The sequence below is a fragment of the Equus asinus genome, chromosome 15 (assembly GCF_041296235.1).
Source record: "Equus asinus isolate D_3611 breed Donkey chromosome 15, EquAss-T2T_v2, whole genome shotgun sequence".
Taxonomy (NCBI): domain Eukaryota; kingdom Metazoa; phylum Chordata; class Mammalia; order Perissodactyla; family Equidae; genus Equus; species Equus asinus.
In genome coordinates, this window is record NC_091804.1 from 23,806,963 (window position 1) to 23,823,552 (window position 16,590).

Genomic DNA, 16,590 nt, shown 5'->3' on the forward strand with positions numbered 1-16,590 from the left:
GCTGGAATAAAACTGCGCAGCGTACTCCCCCGCCCCGCCCCCGACAAAGTGTCCGGCCCTGGAAGACCCAGTGGAGAGCGGCGGCGTAAATCCAACTTAACCAGAGCGCGCGCCCTCACTCCGGAGAGCCGCCCCCGCCCCCTGTGCCCTCTTCACTAAGGAATGCCCCTTCGCCACGGGCCGCCGACGGCCCCGGCTTCTGCTCGCACGATCCACCTGAGAGGGGCACCCGGTGCGCTCGGAGGAGGGACAGGGGCCTGCCGAAGTGGGCTCAACTCTGCAAACCTCGTCTCAACTCCCCGCGCCGAGGCAGGCAGCCCCTCCCTGCCACTCAACGCTTCCCGTCCTCACATCCCCAAACACAGTCCACTTCCCTTCTCTCGGCGGCCGCCGTGGCGGCAACCCGAGACCGGCCCCCGCCCCGCCGCCCGCGAACGCCTTCCTCCCCGGGACGCGGTGCCGAGCCCGCTGCAAACCGTGTGGCCGCCGCACAATACCGCGGCGCGGCGCACACAATCACCGCCCCCCAGGACCGGCGGCGCGCACGGCCCGGGAGTGGGGTGCGCCCGGCGGCCCCCTACACTCCGGGCCAGGCACACCTCTCGGGCACCCCGCGGCCCCCAGAGTGCAGCCTTCACTGCCCACCCCCCTCCGTCACACTCACCCACCCCCCGCGCCAGCCCACTCCGCCCAGGGCGCAGCCGCTTCCCCGCGCCCCCCTCCTCAGCCCCGGCGCAGGAAGCTCCCCCGCGTTCCCCTCTCCGGAACCCCCCTAGCCCCCCACCCCCCCTAACCGCAGCTCAACGGCCGGCGGCAGGGGCAGGAGGAGGGGGGCGGCGGCCGGGGGCCCGGAAACGGCCCGATCGCGGGGATCCGGGCCGGACTCCGTACCTGGGCGGGAGACGAGGCGGAGACGGCGGTCGGGCTCCGCGAGTGAGCAGGGCGGGCGGCGGTGACAGCCCCACAGCTCCAGCTGCTGCTGCTGCTGCTGCCGCCGCGGCCGCCCGGGGAGAGGGGCTGGCACCGCCGCGGCGCGTCACGGCCCGGCCCGGGGGCGGGGGTGGTCAGGGGGAGGGCCCAGGCGAGCGGCGGCGGCAGCGGCGGCGGCGCCGCGGCCCGGAGGGAGGAAGAGGGAGGGGGGCACCGGGCACGGGGAGGCGGGGGAGGGGGGCGGGACCGGGCACGGGGCGGGGGCCGGGGGGAGGGGAGCTCAGGGAGGGTGCACGCTGGGGGAGTAGGAGGAGCAGCAGGAGAAGGAGGTGGAGGGGCGGGTGAGAGGGAGGAGTGGGCACGGGGGGAGGGGGAGAGAGGAAAAGGAGGCACCCAGAGAGAGGAGAAAGGAGGGAGAGGCGGGGGGGCGGGGGGAGGAGAAAGGAGGGGGTGCTGGGCCAGGTGGGGGGGAGGGATGAGGGCGCGCTGGACGCGCCGCGGTGCGCTCTTCGGGGGGAGAGCGCTCTTAAGGGGGAAGCGCTTCGAGGAAGATCCTTGCCGGGGGCTGAGCCCGGGAAAGAAGGCGGTGGGGTCTGTGCCCGCCCCTGGCTCCCGGAGGCCGCAGTCTCCGGGTCCGGAGGTGGGGGTTGGGGGGCACCCGGCCAGATCTCCGCGTTCAGGCCAGAAGAGGAGAGACTTGGCCCAAAGAAAGTGACTCAGGCACCATTAGGAACTCTCGGCGCCCCGGGGCCTTCGGGCAGCCCTCGACCACCGCGCGTCTCCTGGTTCCCTGGGGACGCAGGTCCCCGCTGGGCGGGGCTGCTGGGCCGGGGGGGCTGGGCCCCAGGGCGGTCGGAGCGAGACCCAGGCCTGGTAATGCCAGGCACGTGGCCGGCTCTCTGCCCGGCCCTCCACCCCCACCTCAGGGCCCCCCTCTTCTTGATCAAGTTCAAGCTCGAGCTCCACGGCGCGCTGCCCACTCGGTGCCCCCTCCTCTCCCCTCCCCCTCCCTCTATTCCGCACCGTCTCGCCTCTTCACTCTTCCTTTGTCTCTTTCCCACCACTTAGTTTACACCCTCCCCAGCTCCCCTCCTTCCCAAGGGCGGGCGCCTAAGAGCCCAGGCTCGGCTCACCTGTCCGACCCAAACGTTTCAGCGATGCCGAGCACCCGCCGCCGGCTCGCTCCCGGCTCCCTCCCGGTCCCTCACCCCTCCTGCGGGTCATTGTGCTCCTCCAGACCACACGGGCAGGCTCCTCACGGCGCGCTAGCTACAGTTGTAAAGTAATAGGATAATATCAAGAATGCTGCTCCATCCCAGACCTGGGTGCGCACTGTCCGCGGAGACCCAGCATCGCAGGAGGGGGAAGACCCACACAGATCATAGATGCCGTCCTTGGCGCAGACTGACCTCGTCCGCCTGGGGCGCAGGAGAAGGCGGCAAGGGGCGTCGCGGGGTAGGGGGTGGGGGACCCTGGACCTGCGAGCAACCTCAGACTCAGCCTGAAACGTAAGGCGCTCGTCCCTGAACCGCGGAATTAGACCCGGACGAAGATGGATCAGGGGCACATGTCCCCTCCCCAAATTCACACCCTTCGTGACAACAGATCAGCCTTCAGAAAAAGCTTGTGCTTTAATAGGAACGGGGAGCTGCCCTCGTGGAATCCTGTGGAGACGTGGCCAAAAAACAAAACAAAACCCAATAACGATCCCACCTCCTGGTTCCTCCGGTCGCATCCGAAGAGGAAGGGCAATTTCTACCGACTTTACGCTACAACTCATTTATAGTGGAACCAGCAGAGAAGAGAAAAGGAGACAGCCACCGCGATTGTTTGCAATTTTGAAACAGACTGCCTTTAACCCTCCAACTTTTTTTCTGTAAAAAGCCTTTTTCTTTCTTCCACTGAAAGCTTCGCATTGTGAACAATCCGAGATAAACAAGGCTCCCTCTGCAGGTGCGAGTGGAAAGTACACCACCACAGGTTCAGAGCCCAGTACTCGCCCATCAAAAAAAATAAAAAGATGACAACGCATCAAATTAACGGCAGGCACACAGACTTCCTTCCGCACATGCTAAAGATTTTACTGTCAATATAAAACTCACACTTTCTTTTTAAAAGAGGGTGGAAGCATGTTACTCATTAGCACCTTTTATCCCTAAAATCAAATGTGTTTTCCAACCGATTTGCTCTTCCCAGTGTTCTCTCTGAGATCTTCTCCATGAGACCTCATCCTCTGGGGCACAGGACAGTGTGGAGGCTTCCCTACCGGAAAGTCCACACATGTTGGTGCCCAATAACGAATTTTAGAATTAATTAGGGGCCCACGACTCTTCAGTTCATCCAGGGAAATGTGGGTGTTTCCAACACGAGAATTGTCCTTCCTCATTCTGAAAATGAGATAGCCCAGGCCCTGGATTTCCCATCTCTTCCCACCGTATTTCTAGAGACCTTTGACTTCTCCTGGCCTGAGTCACTATCTCACAGCGGTGGTGGACATCTAAGCTTGAAACATAAAGCTGAATCCAGCTGAAGTTCAAAGGTGGAATTCAGCCCGGATGACCTGCCTCTTCTCTGACTAATAACAGAGAGCCAGTACCGCCCAGGAGGGCAGAGCAGTGCTTTTCTCCAGGCATGAAATGCGAACTCATTTACCATCCCTGAGATACAACAGCCCCAGCCCCTCGCAACCCACAGAAAGCAGCTGGGAGCCCTGGAGAAACCTGGCTGTTTAGCGGCACTGCAAATTAGGCGAGTTTTCATGTGTGCTGAAGCCTGCAGAAATCTCCCGGATCCTTATTCCTGCAGGAGCGGCCACTCCTAGAGTAACCTTGTGTAGGTTGCTTTCAGTGTCCTTGTGCCTTTGGACAACTCCCTCGATCCTTAAAGTGGCCACAGCACGGGTCCCAAGGAGGAATGGCATGACTTAGTTTCTTGACCACTAATTCTCCCAGTGATGTGTCCCTTCTCCCGGCCGCAGTCCGGTGGGAGACCATAGCAGAGAAGGCTGCTCCTGTCTGCTCATGGGGGACCTACTGCCTTCAGGTCCCCTTCAGACTCTGCAAACAGTGGGTGCTTTTATAAGTGGACAGTGCTTCACATGTGGGGATCTAGCCATGGGAACCATGGATTTGTCAGGAATAATAGGATCTTAATGTGACCAGAGTGCATGCTGTTCAAGCATCTCAAAGCATTTAAAAACTCATTTATCCCTACAGTTACTTATTAATGACAGAGGGGAACACGGACCCGCAAAATGGAGCGATCTAGCAGACACCCCGCAACCAAGTGGTCAAATTCAGCAGCCCCCATAGTGGGGCCACCTGACACCAGGTGCTCACCACCTGAAGGGATGCAATACGAGGAAACGGCACACGTTGTGTTCTCCCCATCTCATGATGCCCACCAAGGTGCTTAACCTGAATTTGATCATGAAGAGATGACCAGACAAGAAATCCGGAAAGAGAGGCTCTCCACAACAGGACTGTCCTGAACTCTTCAAAAGAGTCATTGTCATTAATTTGACTGTTCTAAATCATGAGATGAAAGAGAAATAACTAAATGCAATGTCTGAATCTTGGTTGGATTCTGGAGGCAAGGAGAGGTGGAGATGGGGTGAAGATGAGGCAGAGGATGGGTGGAAGGGAGGAGTGGAGTGGAGACAGGGGTTGAGGGTGGAGACAAGGGTGGGCTCTGGGTTGAGTGGTCAGGGAAGGCCCCTCCCGGGAGTAAGCCAACATGTGCCCTGACCCCAGAATGACAGAAGTTGACAGCTGGGTGAAGGCCCAGGGGTACAGTCTTCGAGGAAGAGGGAACAGCTGGTCCAAAGGCCCTAAGGTGGGAAGGGGCTTGGCATGTCTGAGGAACAGAAAGGTGACCTGTGTGGCCAGAGCCAGGTGGCCCGGGAGAGGGTGAGGAGATGAGGGTGAGAGGGCATGCAGGGCCAAGCCAGCAGAGCCTTGCACACCCCCGTGAGGTGTGTGGATTTTATTCTTTGTTTTCAATTGAGGCAATGGTTTATAACATTATATACATTTAGGTACATCACTATATTTCAATTTCTGGGTAGACCACATCATGTTCACCACCTTAAGACTAATTACCATGCGTCAAGGTACACATGTGCCCTTTTACCCCTTTCGGATTTTATTCTGAATGAGGAAATGATGCAATCTGAATTATGTTTTTAGATCAGAGGAGATACGATTATAAGGAAGCAAGAGTGGCAGCAAGGAGACCAGTGAGGTCAAACAGAAAGACTCCAGCCAAATGGGACCAGTTGAGATTCTGGCTCTGACACTAGACAAGTAACCTGGGGCAGCACACTTAGACCTCTCCACTTCAGCCTCGGTCTCCTCATCTACAAAGACGCTAATGAGACAGTGTTTAGTGTAGTATTTGACACCAACATTTCCCTTTCGAAATTAGAAACTGTGGCAGCCGCCTCCAAGATAGCCCTCGATGACGCTCACCTCCTGGTACCACGCCCTAGCTCTCTGTCCCGGTGAATAGGGCTGCGGAACTGACGCGATGTTGTGGAAACGAGGGTGTACGACTTCTGAGGGGAGGTCATAAAAGACAGCTCGATCTCTTCCCCAGAGGGAGTACATGGTACATGGTAACTTTTATCGTCATCATCAGGATTCTAAATTTTCACAGTAGTGGTCACACCCCTCTCCACAAATCCTGTACCAGTTTCCTCTGCCACCAGCAATATGGGGCAGTTCTCATTTTGCTAGACACTTGTCAGTGCTTACCATTAGCAATCTCTGTTATCTTGGCCAATCTTGGAGGTGAAACGGTGTCTCTTACTTTCCTTTCCCCTCTTCATTTGGGAATGTGAGCAAGTATTTGTGTATATCATTATTTATTGATCACTTGTATTTCTTTCTTTTTTTTTTTTTTTGAAAAACCTTTTCCTATCCTTTGCCCATTTCTCTGTTTGGGTTGGTGGTTTGGTTTTGTTTGGGTTTTTTTGTAAGAACTCTTTGGAAATGAAGGAAATTAATTTTTTGTCATATATTGTGCAATAGGTTCTCTTTTTGTGGCCTTTTTATTTTGTTTATGAGGGGATTTTTTTTTTGCCATATGGTTATTTTACATTTTTATATCATCCCATTAACTTTTTTTCTCTAGGATTTTAGGGTTTCAGGTCAAAACAAAGGTTTTTTCCACTCTAAGATTATAAAAGTAATTCACTCATATTTCCTTAGAGCAATAACAGCTTCATTACATTGAAATCTTGATTCCATCTGTAATTTATCTCCATCTAAGTAGTGAAGAGAGAATCTAGCTTGTTTTTTTAATGGCTATGCAAGTTGTCCGAATACCATCTTTCAAATAACTCATCTTTATCCACTGATTGGAAATGCTGTCTTTATAGTACACTAACTTGCCATTATTTTTGGACTTGTCTATTCTATTCTATCGCTCTGTCTATTCCTGTCCCAATATGATAGCTCTAGAATATACTTTAGTATCTGGTGCGGCTCACACTCCCTCCACCCGCCAGGAACTGTGCCTGCCTCCCGCATAATGCAGACAGCGGAGCCCATGCCCAGCAGAGAGGAGCAGCACAAGGATGGAGAAAGGAGGGACGTGTCTGCCTGAGGGGCTGTGAGGGAGGGTTCCTGGAAGAGGTGACATCTACTCTGAACCAAAGAAGGCAGGAGGAGAGTGACAGGTGGCAAGTGGGGAGGGCATCCCAGCAGAAAGAGGAGCAGGGATAAAGGCACTGAGGGCTTCACACCTGCCTGATTGCAAAATCCCTCATCTGCGGGGTGGGTTGGAGCTCAGCTTATCCATTTATTCACATTCACCGGCTTTTGCACCGCTGGCTGCAACCTCACAGTCAGTTTGACACTTTTGCTGAAATCTAGGAGAAACTGTCCAATACCGCTTCCTCATTTCTTCTCTATTTAGATAAATTTCCCGTGATGACTATAACTAAAAGAGCCTGACTTGCTGAAATACACTTTCCTAACAACCATGACAAAAGGTAAAAATTACAATTTCATCAATCTCCTTTTCAGAAACATGTTGCTTTAAAATGTCATCAGTTACTCTCTGTTCATGTCGCTCTCCTACCCCAAACTTTCAATGACTCCCAGTTGCTGGCAGAATCAAGTGACAGCTCTCTGGCCTGGTGTTCAAGGCCTTCCACGGCCCTGCTGGCCCTACATCCTTCTGTTTCAAACTGTGAACTCTGCTTCAGACAGACTCACCCTCTCCTGTGCCCCAGTCACCCGTGCATGACACCCTCCATGCCTTTGATCATGCGCACTTTCAGGCACATGTCCTTTTTACAAATATGTATCAATGCCCCACCACACGCCAGGCACTGTGAGTGCAGGTGACACAGCAATGAACAACACGGATACAGGTCTGCCCACTTGGAGCCTGCAGGCCAGCACAAGAGAAAGAGAGTAAACAAATGACCACGCAGTTTCTGATCATAGGATGTATATTCAGTTTGTACCTGACAGTTGTCAGACCTTCTAGGAAGGAAGAACTCAGCATGTGAGAAGGACATAGTGGATCCTGGAGGGCTCCATTGAGGAGGTGACATTTAAGTGGGGCACTGAAGGATGCATGGGTGTTCACTAGGTGGAAAGATGCTTTGGGCCATCAACAGAGACACCCTCCTCTCCTGCCAAATCTTGGCCCCTCTGAACTCAGAATGCCAATCTCACAGGCCACCCAGCTGGCTCTGGTGACAAGTCTCTGTTAGTCTTCTGTCACTTAATGCGCCTGTGGTACATCCCGTTTCCTGCATTATACCTCATTTTCCCAACTGGACTGGGAGCTCTCAGGGGCTAGGACAGACTCTTAGGTGGCAGAGTCCCTGGTGGCATCCTGCACACCGTAGGGACCCATCACTGTGTCACTCAGGGCCCTGTCCTGCCCACTGCCTAACGCAGCCCTGAGGTCTGCGACGGAGCTCTGAATTAAGCATGCCATCCTCAACACTGACCACGCTTTGTGATGCCCTTTTCTCCCTTCCTTCTTTCCTAGACCTTTGGGGAGACTCAGCCAAAAAGCCAAGGCCGGCCACAGCCCGGCACTTCTGCTCCCAGCTGTGTGCACAACAAAAACGAGTACGGATGGTCCCTAAAGAACACACACTGGCATGGGCACAGCAGCCCCAACTGGGACACTCCCCGAGTGTCCATCCGTGGGGAACGGATGACTGCGGTGCATGTGTGCTGTGAGGCACTACTCAGCAGTGGAACGGAGTAAGCCAAGGATGCAGGCCACAACACGGATGACTCTCACTGTGCTTGTGAGCAGCGGAGCACCTCTGTATGATTCCATTTAGATACAGTCCTGCAACAGGCAGACCAATCTATGCTATGAGAGGTCAGGAGAGTGGTCACCCTTGCTGGGGAGCAGTGACCGGAAGGGGGCAAAAGGAGTCTTCCGGGTGCTGACAATGTTGTGTGTCTTGATCTGAGAACTGGTCGCAGGAGGTGGGTTCGGTCTGTAAAGATTTGCTAAGCTGTCCACTTAACAGTACGTGCTCATTTCTGTGTGCACGTTATACTTCAATGGAAGTTTGGAAAAGGAAAAAAAGCCGAGGCTGGTTACTGTGGCTGAGCGGCCCAGAGCTCGGTGTAAGCAATTACTGCGACGCGCCGTGCTCCGGCACCCATGCGGGAGGCAGTGTGTGTTTCCTTATTTGATCAGCCAAATAACAAGGCTCATACTAATTGCACATGAAGAGTAGGGGCCCTGGGAGGAAGATTAAATGACTCATCCAGTCACCCGACAGCGAGGAAACTGGCTCTCGGAGACCCGGGGACATGCCCACAGTCACAGAGCTGGAAGCTGGAGGCCGTGCTGGGGTTGGAAGCAGGGTGTGCTGGTCTCCAGCTAAGGCAGGACCACTGAGCCAGAGGGCTGCGTGTGGCTTCGCTTCGCCAACCTCCAGCAGAGCAGAAAGAGGAACGGGTGGGCCGGGCGAGTCCAGGCCCACCATGCAGCCAGAGGTCTCCCTGGGGCCGGGAACTGGGCATGGACTGGGGCTGCCCGGAGGCATTCAGCCGCTGGCGGGACCCCAAGGCTTCTCCACGCAGCCCCCGAGGGAGTCTGGGCCTGGGAAGTCTGCGGGGAAGAAACTCTAGCTGGCTGCTCAGCAGGGACAGGAGGAGAGGTGAGGGCCCCTCTCAGGCTCTGCTCCAGGGAAGCCCCCCGGGAAATGGGCGCGGCACTTCCCATTTTGGCCCTAAGTCCCCCCATGGCAGAGCCCACAGGTTGGGGTGGCAGTACAGCCAAGGGTTCTGAAGCCAGAGCCACTGCCGCTGCTGAGCCCTGTCCCGGGGCTGGCCGGCCGGGGGACTGGGACGTGTTTTGTCTGGATTCAGGCCCTTCCTCGCTGTCGCTGTGACCTCAGGCTCTCCAAGCTTGGTTTCCGTCTCTAAAGCGGGGAACAACGACACACACATGCTTCTGATCAGCAGGCTGCCTGAGGCTTAAGTGCAGCGATGCCTGCAGGGGCTGGATGGCGCCCTGCTCAGTGCACCTGCCCAAACTCAGTCACGGTCCTGACGATGATGGGGGAAGAATCAGTGGTTAACAGTGCAGACATCAGTCCACACACACTCACTGAGCCCCTCCTAGGTGCTGGGGCTGAGCCAGGCGCAGGGACCGTGGCGATAGATAAGTAGACCCGGGCCGACCCCCTGAAGCTGATGGCGGGGTGCTGCTGGGGGCCTTGGCCCGTCCCTACCCCCACTACCACTTTCTTTTTCCTTTCCCTTCTCCCTCCCCTGCCCTTGGGGAATGACAGCCTGAATGTTGGAGGGAACAGGGCTCTTCCTGTCACTAACTCCATGACTTTGGATAAGTTGCTTCAGTTCTCTGAAACAGCCTCAGTTTCCCCATGTTGTCTGTAAGGGACCCCGCACACAGAAGGCCCTCAACAATTGTTCCTGCTCTCCTCCTTGCCCCCCCCTTCTCTTCTCCTTCCTCCTCCCTTCCCCTCTGTTTCCTTCCCTTATTATTCTTTTCTCCTGCCCAAGCCTTTGGCATCTTAACACCCAAAGGCATTGTCAAGCTCAGCTGATGGCGCCCAGGGCCATGGCACATACTGTGGACTGGCTTACCTAATACTCAAACTCAACATTCCTCCCTTCCTTTTCTCAACTACAGAGCGTGGGAAAATGAAATTCTTTCTTTCCCAGCTTCCTTTGCAGCTGGGGGTGGCCAGCTGACCCTGTTCAATGAGATGTCAAGAAAAGTCTTTCAGTAAATTTTTAATTAAGCTTTTGCTTTGCTAGACTAAGCTTATACCACCCTGTCCTGTCTTCTTCTTGCCTTGAAATGTGGACAAGGTGGTTGGAGCAATAGCAGCCAACTTGCAGCCATGAGGAAAAGGTCAACAACATCACAGAGACACCAACCCAACACTGCAGACACTGGCACCAACAGTGGCTCCTCCGCTCTTTTTGTTTCAGGAGTAAAAGACTCCACATTCTGCTATACAGTTAGCTGGGTTCTTGTAGTCAAAAGCAGCCCTGGCTGATTTACAGGGCTCCTCTCTGTGCGTGGACAAGACAGCAAGGAGTCCACTCCCACGCGTCCTTTTCTCTAGAGTGTCGGCTCCTCAAAGAGACGGAGAGAGCGGCAGTGTCTGGGCACCTGTTGTGCGCACTGTGGTGCTTGGAGGAAGACAAGCATTTACTTCCTTTCCCTGTGGAATCTCCAGGAGGGAAAGGTGTCAAGGCTAATGCTCAGGTGAGACCGGGCACTTCCTGTGCCACAATGCTATTCCAGTTAAAGAGTGGCTTCTGTTTCTATCCTATTTTTTCTCAAGGCACTTGAAGCCATTCCAAACATCCACGCCTTAAAACAATGATGGGGCTGGCAAGGCAGGGGCTCTGTTACTCATTTCCACCAAGGAGGAAGCTGCAGGGGAAGAGGAGAGCCCAGCTGAGGCCAGGCTGCCTGTGGCCGTGCTGGGCTGAGCCCCTCTCCCCCACTGTCTTCTGCACCGAGCCCTAAGCTCCGGGCCAGCTAGGCCCTGTTGTGGGGTACTGCAGAAGGGTGGAGGGGCTGCCTGGGGGCAGGTGGGCAGAGCCCTGGGCCCCTTTCCCAGCTTTGCCAGCGACATTCCTGCCTATGGCTGACCCTTGACACGCTAGACTTCCTCCCTAGAAGCATTTCCTTGAAGAAAGGGGTTCCTCTGTCGAAAAGCAAACTTAGAAAAGCCCCAAAGTCTGGCCCAAACCTGCTGCTCCAGGAACAGGGAAGCTGCAGCACAGAGAAGTGAAAGTCAGACAGCTGGTTAGGGGCAGGGCCACACCTAGAGCCAGAGGCACTGGGCCCCCTCCTGGGTGCTCGTTTCCACTTGCCATCACCCCAGGTAAGCCCCTGTCCTCCCCTGGCAGAGAAAGATGCGCCACAAGGCTTCACATGGCACATAACAAACTCCACGCCTAGCCAGCGGGCCCCGAGAGAGCCGTCCTCTGCAGCCTGCTGGAGCTTACCCAAAACACATCTCCCCCTTGCTCCCTCTGCCCTAGGCCCCTTGCTGTTCCCACTCCAGGGCCTTTGCACTCACTGTCTCCTCCACCTGGAAAGCCCTTCCCCCTTCTCGGCAACAGGGCAGGCCACTTCTTATCACTCAGGTCTGGGCGTGGATGCCACCTCTTCAGAGAGGCCTACTGACCCAGTGGTGCAGTCTGTCTGCTGACCCTATTAATTCTCTGTCCCAAACCTGTCACTTTTGTGTATTTTGTTCTTACTGACTTGTTTATCATCTCTACAGTCTGTGAGCTCCCCAAGACTGGGTCCTTATCCGTCTCATTCGCTGCTGTATCCGTGCTCAGAACAGTGTCCTGGACGTAGCAGGAACTTAGATGATTTTCGAATGAATGAAGGAAGAAATTTTTTTAAAAAAACACAGGGTCGCAAGGAGGGCGGGGGTCTGGTGGGCTGTAAGCAGAAGCTGTGGGCCCCTGTCTTCTCCGTCTGAGTGGGGGTGGGGGAGCTACAGCCCCCCGGGGGGCCACACCTGGTCACCCTGAGCAGAACAAAGCAGCCGGCGCAAATCCACAGCGCAGCACTGTGTCCTCCCACCCTCAAAAAAAAAAAAAAAAGGCCCGTTAATGAGGTAAATACAATCATAACCAGGAAAAATCTTGGCCATGCTCCTTCGAGTCCACCCAAAGCCATTATCTCTAATTGATCTGCAGACATCAGCTGCCGGAGCCTCTGACGCTCTCCTGCATCCTCCAGGTCTGGTTACAAAGCCCTGGCCCACCCACCCACCCCGTGGGGTCAGGCCTGGAGCAGCACTTGGCTGGGGCACTGGGACCTCTCTGGACCCCCCATGAGAAGGAGCCATCAGGCGGGCAAAAGTCGGGCTGAGTCAGGAACCTGCGTGAAAGCCGTGACCGAGAAAGCTCAGCAGCCCGGGGGTCGAGCTTCCTGCATTTCAGGGCCTCACGCGGAAGGCTCCACAAAGCCGCCAGGGGTCTCGCCTGCTAAAAAACATGACAAAAAGCAGGGCAGGCTAGAGAAAGTGCCCTGCCCAACACATCCCACTTGCTCTAGAAGAAAGAGACTCTCTGAAGACTGGAGTTAGGTGTTCAGTTGTTAAAAAAAAAAAAAAACCCAAACGACAAAAACAAAAACCAACAGGACTTAGCCACAGACAACAAGGCCCCTCTGGGTCTCTGTCAGGCCAGGCCCAGGGTTGGGGGTCACAAGGTCGGCCGTCAGTTCAGTGACCATCTGCATGTTTCGAGCGGCTCCTTCCGGGCAGACACCTCCTCTCCTGTTGGATCGCTCCTGTCCTTAGAGACAGAGCTGGGAGTCAGCTACCCAGAGGGCGTGCAGGGCGGGTTACAGCCAGAGTTCCAAGAAGACAGAGCTGCTGCCTCCCTCACTCAGGGGCCCAGGTAGCGGCTCCTGACCTTGCTCTGCGTTTTCCCCTGACACAGATAAAACATCCCGAGGCAGCCCCACACACAGGATTCTGTACCTGGCACCAGGCAGCTCCCGCCTGCACCAGTAAATTATGGGCACTGCATGCATTTTTCCCCAGATAATGAAGTTGAAATGCCACGTCGGCGTCCTCCATGTGTGGGGGTGGATGTCGGCCGCCTGGAAGGGGACTGAGCCTGTCGGAGCTGACGGGGACGAGAAGCTGCTTTGGTCTGGGGTGTCTACTAACTCCACCGGGAAACCGGCTTTCCAGACAGGATGTTGGTGGTTTTCGGCTGCTTTCTCACACAGCTTCAGGGAAGCAGGAGGAAAGAGGAGATGCAGACCTCTGTGAACCCAGGCCACCCCAGCAAAACAGCGGAAGTGCTCATTTTCTCTGAGTGTTTGGAAGCTGCAGCCAGTTTCTAGAAAGCACCTGAGGATGTTCAATATTACATATTGATCACTAAAATAATGCCCCATGACAAAGATGTCTGACAACAGGCTGTACACGCCCCTCTTTGTCCTCTCAAAAAAGAGGTCACCAAGAAAACTTTCCTTCTTAAGTTTAGAAACGCCCTATTTTGCATGACACGGTCTTTTGGCGGATGGGAATGCTGAGCTGTCAACGCTCATAGCCCCCAGATTCTAACACTGGGGCCCGGATCCTCCTGGCTTACAGTGCACCCTGTTGTTGAGTGAGCAGAAAGGCCTGCGGTGAAGGTATCTTAGCTTAACGCTCACATGCTCAGATGAACGGTGCCTCTGTGGTATTTCTCCCCCACCAAGAAGGGGACGCAAAAATTTTAGGCATTGGACAATTTTTCTCCAAATAACCTTTTTTCAAGCCAGGAAAACTTTAAAAAAGGACAACAACGCGGAAACCATTCCTACTAGATATTAGACATATTAGTCTTAAAACAGTGTGGTGTTGATACATGAATAGACAAAGAGCCCGATGGACTGACCAGAAGTAGATTCTGTTTCAGATGGAAATTTAGTAAATTATAAAGGTGGCACCTCAAATCAGTGGGGAGAAAATAGACTCCTTAACAAACGACGCTGATACAAAAGGGCAAAGCAGGATCGGTACCTCAGAATGCACCAGGATAAGCTCCAAGTGGATCAAAGATTAAATAGGAAAATGAAAATGTGTATTTTTTTTGCTCTGTCAGCTGAGAGGGTCTAAGAGAAAAGACACCCCAGAAATAAGCACACCCAGCACCCAGATCTTGGTTTTTAATATGATTCTCCAATAAAAGGAATCAGAGCTCCTTGGAGATATGGCTGATTCTAGGATTGGGGCAGAAAATATCCAAGATGAGCCTGGAGCATGTTGAAGTGCCAGAAAATAAAGAAACACTAAAACAAAACAAAATCCTACAAAAAACAAACCAAAAAAAACATCGATGCGGGTAGGTCAAAAGAGCACAGGAGGCAAGTGAAAGAGCTCCCAGCGGCCAACGCTGGAACGGTTTGAGCACCAAAATAAATAAAGTAGTATCGGGTTATAACCTAAAGCATAAAATAAATAGCCATGTAGATAAATGATTGAATAAATTCATAAATGAGGAAGGAGAGATGAATCTCTTATGCACAAGAATTCCAAGTCATGTCTGTAGATACTTCGCCCTCAATGAAAGAAGCATGACCTGCCTCTGCTTAGCTGTGGGCTGCACAGGGTGACTTCCTCCCAAAGTGTACAGTACGGAGAGGTGGGAAAAGGGAACTCTACAGTGGAGAAACCTGCCAAACATCGTCTCAGTAGGTGTGACCAGGGCCGACACCATCAGGCACGAATCATGTTGGCAGTATGTACTGCTGATATGATGTGACACAGGCGGCACTCTGTGTCTGTGGTCTTCCTAATAACCCATGACCCTAGATTTATACAGAGAATAACGTTAGACAAATTCCAAAATTCTGCCTAATACCTGACCAGTACTCTTCAAAACTGTCAAGGTTATCAAAAATAAGGGAAGTCTGAGAAATTGTCATAGCCGTGAGGAGACAGGACCTCTAAATGTAGTGTTGTATCCCAGATAGGTCTGTGGAACCAAAAAAGGACATTTGGTAAAAAACAAAGGAACTCTAATAAACTACGGACTTTAGTTAACAACCAGGTATCAATATTGGTTCATTAATCGTAACAAATGTATTGTACTGATGTAAGATGTTAATAGTAGGGGAAACTGTGTGTGTGTGTGGGTGGGTAATGTGGAAATTCTGTACTATCTTCTCAAATTTTCTGTAAATCTAAAACGGCTCCAAAAATAGTCTATTAAGAAGATGAAAACATGCAAGTACTAAAAGTAAACACGGAGGTAGAAGGGAGTTAGCCTAAGACTCATATGCATAAGCCATTAAAGAAAACAATGGATAAATTTGAGTATATAAAGATAAAAATGACAAAATGTACACATAATAAGCAAGATCAAAAAATAGAGGGCTAAGGTTGGGGGAAAAAAGAGGCAACGGCCAACTCTGGGGAATCAAAAGAAAGGAAATATAATCACCGTATGGTAACTGGCTCAGCTATGAATAATATACACACAGTCATAAATAATGATGGTGATTTATCTAAACAGAGAGGTATTCACATATTGAGGGATGCAGGAAGGAGAAATAACACCTGAGTTTATGAGAGGGTGTAAGAGTGAAATACTCATCTCCTACAGCAAGAAATTAAACAACAACCAAAACAAAAATCAAGAACTAGCAGTATGAGCATGCTGTTTAGAACAGGAGATAAAATACTAGAAAAAACAGCTATAAGATAAGAAAGAAAGAGGAAAGTAGGGAAGCTGGGACAGGGTCTGCTGTTTTTCTGTAGGATTTTTAAAATATGTATTCTGTTGACAAAAATAAAAATGATTACAAATTTAAAAAAAAAACAAAAAAGTTAAAGGGCCACCTGGGAAGCTGTTTCTGAGGGTGAGCTGCCCTGGGGTTATGGGGAGGGTCTGAGGGGCGCAGGGCAGAATCTGAGAGCAGCTACCCCATTTGCACATCTTCTCACAGCAGAAGTGCTGCAAGGGTCATTCTTTGCCCGGAGAAATCCAAACAGCAGCCTTGATCAAGGTCAGTATTTCAGTTGCTTTTTGTTTTTCTTGCCGCAACACAAGCCTTCCACAGTGCCAGGGATTTACTGAGACAGGAAAAGGATCGGGCTGTAGCTTCTGAGATCATGAAAATGGGGCCAGTGGCTTTTCAGGCCTTTCTTGGGCTCTCATGGAGGCAAGCTGGGCCCCCTTGGCTCAGTTACAAAACAAGTAAGAGGTGGGCTCATCCCAGACGCCTGTTGAGGGTGTCTGAAAGGAGGGAGGCAAAAGATGGAGCAAGAGAAGGAGGCCAGCGGTGGACCAGGAAGGACAGGAGCTGGGAAGAAGGTAATGAGAATTACCTGGGGACTGAGAAAATGGTCCCAGTATACCTCAGTGGGTGACCCAGTGGGGAGAGCACAAGAGAGACTAGGAGGCTAAGGGAGCAGGCCCCACATTCTCACAAATTCCACAGGGTCCACTCTGTGTATTGCTCCATGCACATTTCTAGAGAGCAGACACAGATGCTCAAAGTCTGAAGATACCTGTTTGGAGAAGTGACTACAGCAAGACCCTGGCAAAAATTGCAAAAGGCAAAGAGACTGATGATGGGGAAGATGCTGAAGGCTGTGAAAGAAAGATGCTGCCTCTCACAGTGAAGCCTAAGCTGCCTTTATGTTCAACAGGACCAAGC

General features: G+C 52.9%; 1 protein-coding gene across 3 annotated transcripts in view; it reads right to left on the minus strand.

Annotated features, from left to right (window-relative positions):
• NOL4L (nucleolar protein 4 like) overlaps positions 1-16,590 on the minus strand; it is a 124,358-nt gene that overhangs the window by 36,498 nt on the left and 71,270 nt on the right. Inside the window, exon 1 of one of the 3 annotated variants that reach the window (XM_044747963.2) lies at positions 892-1,079. The exons of the other annotated variants lie outside the window; for them this stretch is intronic. The gene's annotated coding sequence lies outside the window, so the exon portion shown is untranslated. Of the gene's footprint in view, positions 1-891; positions 1,080-16,590 lie in introns of those variants that run through there. 3 annotated transcript variants of the gene reach the window in all.